Source organism: Triticum dicoccoides, chromosome 4B (assembly GCF_002162155.2).
Source record: "Triticum dicoccoides isolate Atlit2015 ecotype Zavitan chromosome 4B, WEW_v2.0, whole genome shotgun sequence".
NCBI lineage: Eukaryota > Viridiplantae > Streptophyta > Magnoliopsida > Poales > Poaceae > Triticum > Triticum dicoccoides.
Window position 1 is genome coordinate 105,343,563 of NC_041387.1, and position 9,090 is coordinate 105,352,652.

The window sequence follows — 9,090 nt, forward strand, 5'->3', positions numbered from 1 at the left end:
CTAGCTCCCCTAGCTCACGCTCTAGCTAGCTCGGTGTCGCGCCCGAGAGCTCACCGTCGCCGGTCGCTTCGCCGCCGTGGCCATGGCCTCTGTCGTGCTCGCCTGAGCACGGCATCGTACTCCTGATGCTCACAGGAGCCCAACGCGCATGCGCACACTCCCTCCCGTGCCTCCTAGTGTGTTTCCCGTCGGGGGCCCGACCGCGCTGCCGCCAAAGCTCATCGCCGGCCGTGTTTCCGGCAACCATTTGGTCCAGCGCCACCGCCAAACGACGCGGAATGCCTATGCGGTTCGAACGCAAGTTGTTGCGCGCGGTTTGGTGCTTCCTAGCGCGATCCCAATGATGTCCCGAATGACGCCGCCGCCTCTGCTCGTCGCCGGTGCCGATTCCGTCCAAGTCCGGCCATACCACCACCCCCACTCGACGCGGCATCGAGTGGCCGTTTGATTAGACCAAGCTGCGCGCCGAACGACGCCGTGTAGCGAAATCCTGCCGAGGCCCGGGTGCCCCAGCCGTGTTCTGACATCGCCGACGGCTAAACGCCGGCCGTCGCCTACATGGTTGGCCTGGGGCCAACCCAGCGCCACTGCTAGTGGGCCCTGCGGGTCCTAGTTGACTGGGTTGACCCAGTCAACTGCTGACGTGGCAGCTACTGCCACTGACATGCGGGCCCCATGTCTTAAAACAAATAAAAACAATTAGATAAACTGCTAATTAATTAAATAAATTAATTAAAACCTAATCTCTCACTGACTACTGGGCCCTACCTGCTAATTAACCTATTTAGTTAGTTTTAAAAACTCTGTTAATACCCTGTCAATGACATGTGGGTCCCACTGGACCCACCTGTCTGGTTTGACTGGTCAACCGACCAGTTGACATGCTGACATCACTATGATGTCATGCTGACGTCATCAATTACTATTTTGGATAATGTTGGATTTAAATAATTAATTAAATTCCTGAAAATGAGTTAAATCTTTAGAAAATCATATCTTTTAATCCGTAACTCGGATGAAAATACTTTCTACATGAAAGTTGCTCAGATCGACGAGACGAATCCGGATACGCAGCCCGTTCGTCTGCCACACATCCCTAACCTATCGGAATTGCAACTTTCCCCCCTCCGGTTCATCTATCCAAAAACGTAAAACTCCGGGAATACTTTCCCGGTTGTTTTCCCCCTTCGTCGGTATCACCTACTACCGCGATTGGGCACACCTAGCATCGATACTTGTCATGTCATGCATCATTATGCACTTGCTTGCTATGTATTTACTGTTTCTTCCCCCCTCTTCTCTTCGGTAGACTACAAGACCGACGCCGCTGCTGCTGCCCCGTACGACTACGGAGTTGACGACCACTCTCTCTTGCCAGAGCAACCAGGCAAGCCCCCCCCCTTGATCACCAGATATCGCCTATTCTCCTCTATACTGCTTGCATTAGAGTATTGTAGCATGTTACTGCTTTCCGTTAATCCTATTCTGATGCATAGCCTGACATTGTTGCTACAGTCAATGATACCTTACCCGCAATCCTAAATGCTTAGTATAGGATGCTAGTTCATCACCATTGGCCCTACATTCTTGTCAGTCTACCTTGCTATACTATTGGGCCATGATCACTCGGGAGGTGATCACGGGTATATATTATTCATGCATACATACTATACAGATGGTGACTAAAGTCGGCTCAGCTCGAAGAGTACCCGCGAGTGATTCACGGATTGGGGGCTGAAAGGACCTTTGTCCCGACGGCCCTCTGTGTTGATCGTTGTGGCGAAGCGACAGGGCAGGTTGAGACCACCTAGGAGACAGGTGGGCCTGGCCCTGTTCGGCGTTCGCGGATATTTAAAATGCTTAACGAGATCTTGGTATTTGATCTGAGTTGGCTACGAGCCTATACGCACTACCCATCTACGTGGGAGTAGTTATGGGTATCCCGACGTCGTGGTATCAGCCGAAGCACTTCAGACGTCAGCGACGGAGCTGCGCGCGCCGGATTGGACTGGAACGCCTGCTAGGCTAGGTCTGCTTCCGGCCGCCCTCGCAACATGCAGGTGTGCTATGGGCGATGGGCCCAGACCCCTGTGCACTTAGGTTTAGACCGGCGTGCTGGCCTCTCTGTTGTGCCTAGGTGGGGCTGCGACGTGTTGATCTTCCGAGGCCGGGCATGACCCAGGAAAGTGTGTCCGGCCAAATGGGATCAAGCGTGTTGGGTAAGTTGGTGCACCCCTGCAGGGAAGTTAATCTATTCGAATAGTCGTGATCTTCGGTGACAGGACGACTTGGAGTTGTACCTTGACCTTATGACAACTAGAACCGGATACCTAATAAAACACACCCTTCCAAGTTCCACAGACATCCCGGTGATCGCTTTTCCACAGGGCGACGAGGAGAGGATCGCCGGGTAGGATTATGTTATGCGATGCTACTGGAGATGCTACTTGGAGATGCTACTTGGAGATGCTACTTGGAGGACTTCAATCTACTCTCTTCTACATGCTGCAAGACGGAGGCTGCCAGAAGCGTAGTCTTCAATAGAAATAGCTATCCCCCTCTTATTCTGGCATTCTGCAGTTCAGTCCACTGATATGGCCTCCTTACACATGTACCCATGCATATGTAGTGTAGCTCCTTGCTTGCGAGTACTTTGGATGAGTACTCACGGTTGCTTTGCTCTCTCTTTCCCTTGTTTTCCTCTTCTTCTCGGAAGCTGCAACCAGACGTTGGAGCCCAGGATCCAGACGCCACCTTCGACAACGACTCCTACTCCACTGGAGGTGCCTACTACTACGTGCAGCCCGTTGATGACGACCAGGAGTAGTTAGGAGGATCCCAGGCAGGAGGCCTGCGCCTCTTTCGATCTGCATCCCAGTTTGTGTTAGCCATCTATGGCTACTTGTTTAACTTATGTCTGTACTCAGATATTGTTGCTTCCGCTGACTCGTCTATGATCGAGCACTTGTATTCGAGCCCTCGAGGCCCCTGGCTTGTATTATGATGCTTGTATGACTTATTTATGTTTTTTTGAGTTGTGTTGTGATATCTCCCCGTGAGTCCCTGGTCTTGATCGTACACATTTGCGTGCATGATTAGTGTACGATTGAATCGGGGGCGTCACAAGGTTGCTACCATCACTTTGGATTTCTGCATGCACTCCTTACATAATCTCACTATGTTTTATTCCTATGCATGTCAGTTATTGTACACAATGGAACTGAACATGTAGAGCAAAAGAGACAAGACTTGCATGGCAATAAAATTTAATACAGACGTCGCTCCATGGTAGGCGCAAAGGCAGCCCCGCTCCACCTATTTCGAATTGTAATTGAGAGGAAGATATCTGCTATGAGGGTGATTCAGAAGGAGAAGACCACTCCTATTTACCCCCTGAGGTCTTCGCTCTAACTTGGCATGCTGATGTTGGTTATATCATGCATATGGTGCCTTGCATTGCTAACTTTATACATCAAATATGTCATCTGCTTAGTTTAGACATGCTTTATGTGAATGCCATCTGTTTAGTTTATTCATCGTTTATGTGAATTACGCAACGCCATCTTGTTTAGCTAGGAATCATATATGTGAATTTTTTAATGCCATCATGCTTAGCCAGTCATCTTATATGTGAATTATATCAGGCCATCCTTTTTTTCATTACGTATTACATTTGTCAACAATGTTAGTATATTCAACTACTCTGCGTGTGCATCTACCATTTGACACGGTGATGGAAAATTCTAGAGTGAAAACAAGGTCTTCAGAGCGGATTATGCTATCTGACGAAGTGCATATCTCGGTGGTTAGGGATAGCTCCTTAGAGGAGGATTCAGAGACAGATGACCAGTCCTATTTCCCTCCTGAGGTGTATGCTCTAACTTGGCAGGGTTATGTTGCTCATATCGTGTGTATGTTGTCTTGCATTGCTATGTCATTTGATTACTTTAGACATGCTTTGTGTGAATGCCACCTGTTTAGTGTCTAATTGCCATATATATGAATTATGCATTGCCATCTTGTTGCAAGACATTATATATGTGAATTATGCAATGCTATCTTGTTGCAAAGGCATTATATATGTGAATTATGTGATGCCATGTTGTTTAGCCAATCATCATGTATGTGAATTATACCATGCTATCATTTTTTTGTATTACGTGTTCCATTTGTCGACAACGTTTGTATATTCAACTACTCTTCCTGTGCATCAGCCATTTGAAGCGGTGATGGAAGTATCTGGAGTGAAAACAAGGTATTCAAAGCAGACAATGCTACCTACTGAAGTAGACATCTTGCTGGTTACAAAGAGCTCCTCAGAGGAGGATTCAGAGACTGATGACCAGTTCTATGTCCCCCCTAAGGTCTATGCTCAAACTTGGCAGGGTTATATTACCCATGTCATGCATGTTGTCTTGCATTGCTTAGTTTTTACATCATATATGGATTGCCATCTGCTTACTTGCTTACTATATAAATCATATATTTGAATTATAGCATGCCATCATGTTTACATACACAACATCTATCTGAATTATGGCATGTCAACCCATTTAATAAAGACATCATATAGTTATATCATCTCATCATGTTTAGTGTTTACAGTCGTCATATTTTGAATTATGTCATTCTATCTATGAATTATATCATGTTATCATGTTTCCATAGGCGGCATGTATGTGAATTATGGCATGCCAACCTATTTAATAAACACATTATATAGTTATATCATGTCATCTTGTTTACATTGTCATCATATTTTGAACTATGCCTTTCCATCTTTTTTAGTTAGCCATCATAATGTGAAATTGTGTCATGCTATCCTGTTTAGTTAGCCATCATATATGTGAAATTGTGTCATGCTATCCTGTTTGGTTAGACAACATAAATGTGAATTATTTCATGCCCTCTTTTATTCCCCACTATCAATTGCACCTGTTATAATACAATGTGTGTACTTTCAATTACTTTTATTGTTTATCAGCCATTTGAATTGGAGAGGGTGATGGCAGTATCTAAGGGAGTAATAACATGGTCTTCAGAAAAGATAGTGCTACTAGTTGATGCAGATAGAACCACGGTTGTACTTGCCCAAGAACCAGCCCCACCACACATAACCCAGACTCTCGCAGATTGTACCCCTACCCAGGTTGACAGAGAACCAGCTACACCCCTTCTAACCCCAACCCCAACAGATAGTAACCCAGTTCAAGTTGACACAGCACCGTCTCCACCACAGAGCACCCAAACACGAGCAGTTAGTAAGGGAACTACAGTGCCCAAAGCACGAGGACCACCACTCTGAATCCCAACTCAACGCTTAAAGGAGAAGAAGATTTGATCTCAGGTCAGGTTCTGTAGCTACGGTTCATACTCCTTTGCTCTTGCATCACTGTATTTACTGATACCAACTACTTTCAAATTTGAAGGATGGAATTGAAACTCCAATGGCGCAACAGGTATGTTTTAAACCTATTTCTTTAACTGGTTTGCTGTTTTAACTTGCTCTATGTTGATTTCAGTTTCAATTGAATAAACAGTTATGTTCTCATGTCATGCACATTACAAGTGTTGTTATTGCTCTATAGTTTCCTACACTTATATTCTGTCTATTCTGCTTTGTCTTGAACAAATATTATTTGAACTGTGTCTCTATCTTGATTTGGCAACAAAAACTAGAATGATATATACCATAAAGTGACCATGGTACATAGATATATGTTTGTTTCATGATGTTATCCTGTCCACTTTACTACTGAACTGATTTACCAAAATGAGTTTCATATACAACATGGTAAACCTGTGATGTGTCTGCGTGTTTCTCTATTAAAATGCAGACAAAATATTGGAGAACAGTACCTTGTTATGCAATGGTAAAGGAAGAAATGCAGATAAGGTTCAAGATAGTGAGACATCCCTATTAGTCTCCAAGAAAGCTGATAAAAACTATTGACGATAGTGAGAGAACCCAAAAGTCCCGTCTTGATGTAGTGTTTGAGTTACTGGCCACTACTGCTGGCACAAGCTCTTCGAACTCGCTGCCTGAATTAGTTCGTCTTCTTGAGTCTCAACTTCAAGTTGAAAGACATCGATCAGATGTGCTGCGATAGGAAGCTGAAGGACTGAGGAAGTCCCTGCAGAATTCAGATGCATATTTTCTGGTGCAACAGCAAGCGCTGGAGGATTTAAGCGCCAAACAAGAGAAAGTTAATAAGCTTACTAAGCATCTTGCCAGCATTATGGGTACCCATGATATTGTTTCTTGAGATCTTCTGAAGTGGTTTCAGTTCTGGACTTGTTTTGCTGCGGCGTTTGTTTGCACTGGTCGCCAACTTTGACAACCAGTGTATATGATATGCTGCTTTTTCCCTATATTTGCACTGGTGGTGAACTTTGATGCCCAGTAGATGTAATATGTGTATTAGCCATGATAGCCTAGCGTAAGTTGCTTTCTTATTTATTTCCTTGTTGTCTTGTTTATTTGTTTGCTTGTAGTGAGTGCAGTTCTTTTTCCGCGGTTTGCTAGTGACCCCAATAACCTATCATTTAAAGGTAGGCCACAATAACCATGGGCTACATATTTACTGTAGTGACACTAGGCCTCCTACGGGCCATAGAAATATTGGGCCTTCTATGGGCCGTAGAAACAATGGGCCTTCTACGGGGCATAGAAACAATGGGCCTTCTATGGGCCGTAGACACAATGGGCCTTCTACGGGCCGTAGCATCAATGGGCCTTCTATGGGTCGTATGATCGATTGGCCAAACATGGGCCAATAACAGATCTCATTATGGTCATAAACAGGCTTGAGTTGGAATCATCCGTTCATGGGCCGACCATAACGGGCCGTCGTTAATCGGTCGCATTTGATGACGCTATGAAAACGGCCCAACGTATTAACGGGCCACAAACGGGCCGACTGTAACCACGGGCTAAATTTGGCCCACAAGCAGAAAATTACAGTGACGTGCCGTAAGTAACCAAATGCTGGAAATGAGCCCAAGAATAAATGGGCCCTGGGAAGGCCAAAAGATAACATGGGCTGGAAACGACCCAATGGAATAATGGGCCGTTAATGGGTATAAAGTGATATAGTATTCATTACGGGCCAGTTTCACCACAGGCCGTTAAAGGGCCAAGAGTTACAAAGGGCCTCATATGGGCTGAAAGACGTCATGGGCCATACATGGGCCGAAAGTTAAAATGGGATGGAATCATATTGGATGGCTCAGATGATGCTACTGGGCCTAATTCTTATAGGTCGTGATGGGCCCTGGGTTAGCAGGCTGTAAATGGGCTATATGCGAACAGCTAACAGGCTTTTCATGGGCCGGCCCGCCACCTTTTGACCAAGTCAAACGGGCCAGCCTTTTCACGGGAATGGGCCTTTGTTGGGCCGTGCCACATGTCGACATATCATAGGCGCCTTCGGTCCAATGAGTGGATGACATTTGTCCCAACAGTGAGCCGACACGTGTTTCCTCCAGCCAATGATGATTTTACACATGGAAAATCCCCATTGGTCGGGGCTGTTAACGGGTTATCGGTTCCAAAACCAGAGCCGATAGCTTCACGGCGAGCCGTTATGGTGGATGCCACGTGTCGGTCTCCCTTGACGAAAGAACTTCTATGACACGCGATTTATTGTCATGGAAGTGGACACTTCCGTGATGATAAGTTTGGTAATGTCATGGAGCACTTCTATGACAACACAGGTATGCCTATCTTGATTCTGTCATAAAATCGTCATGGATGTACATGCATGACAGAAAACGTGACCTGCTGTGACAAACACGTATCATCACGGAAGTGTTTTTTTGTAGTGTAAATCATGCTTTTCATGATTCAGAAGCATAGAAAATTTATTACTCTCCACATAAGCAAAATTCTTCTCATGAATAGTAGTGGGAGCAAACTCAACAAAAAAACTATCATGAGATTGAAAATTAAAATCATGATGACAAGTTTCATGGTTATCATAATTCTTTATAGCATACATGTTATCACAATAATCATCATAAATAGGAGGCATGATGTCATCATAATAAATATTCTCACCAAAACTTGGGGGACTATAAATATCATCTTCAGCAAACATAGCATCCCTAAGCATGTAGCTTTGCATATCATTAGAATCATGGATATTCAAAGAATTAATACTAACGACATTGCCATCATATCAGCATTTAAAGATTTTTTTTATCAAATATTTTATAGCAATCTTCTTCTATCAATTGAGCACAATTTTTTGATCCATCATTTTCAAGAAAGACATGATAAAGACGAATAATATGAGACCACCTCAATTCCGTTTTTTGTAGTTTTCTTTTACGGACCAAACTAGTGATAAAACAAGAAACTAAAAGATTCAATTGCAAGAACTAAAGATATACCTTCGAGCACTCACCTCCCCGGCAACGACGCCAGAAAAGAGCTTGATGTCTACTATGCAACTTTATTCTTGTAGACTCGTGTTCGGCCTCCAAGCGCAGAGTTTTGTAGGACAGTAGCAATTTTACCTCAAGTGGATGACCTAAGGTTTATCAGTCTGTGGGAGGTGTAGGATGAAGATGGTCTCTCTCAAACAAGCCTGCAATCAAATAACAAAGAGTCTCTTGTGTCCCCAACACACCAAATACAATGGTAATTTGTATAGGTGCACTAGTTCGGTGAAGAGATGGTGATACAAGTGTATTAATGATAGTAGATATTGATTTTTGGAATAGTAACAATAAAAAAAAGCAAGGAAGCAATTGATAAAACCGAGCACAAACGGTATTGCAATGCTTGAAAATGAGGCCTAGGGTCCGTACTTTCGCTAGTGCAATCTCTCAACAATGCTAATCGAATTGGATCATATAACCATCCCTCAATGTGTGATGAATAATCACTCCAAAGTTCTTATCTAGCGGAGAACATAAGAAGAAATTGTTTGTAGGGTACAAACCCACCTCAAAGCTATTCTTTTCGATCAATCTATCCTAGAGTTCGTACTAGAATAACAACAAGCTATTCTTTCCAATCAATCTAACCAAGCATTCGTACTAAAATAACACCATATGATACGCATCAACCAGCTCTAATGTCAC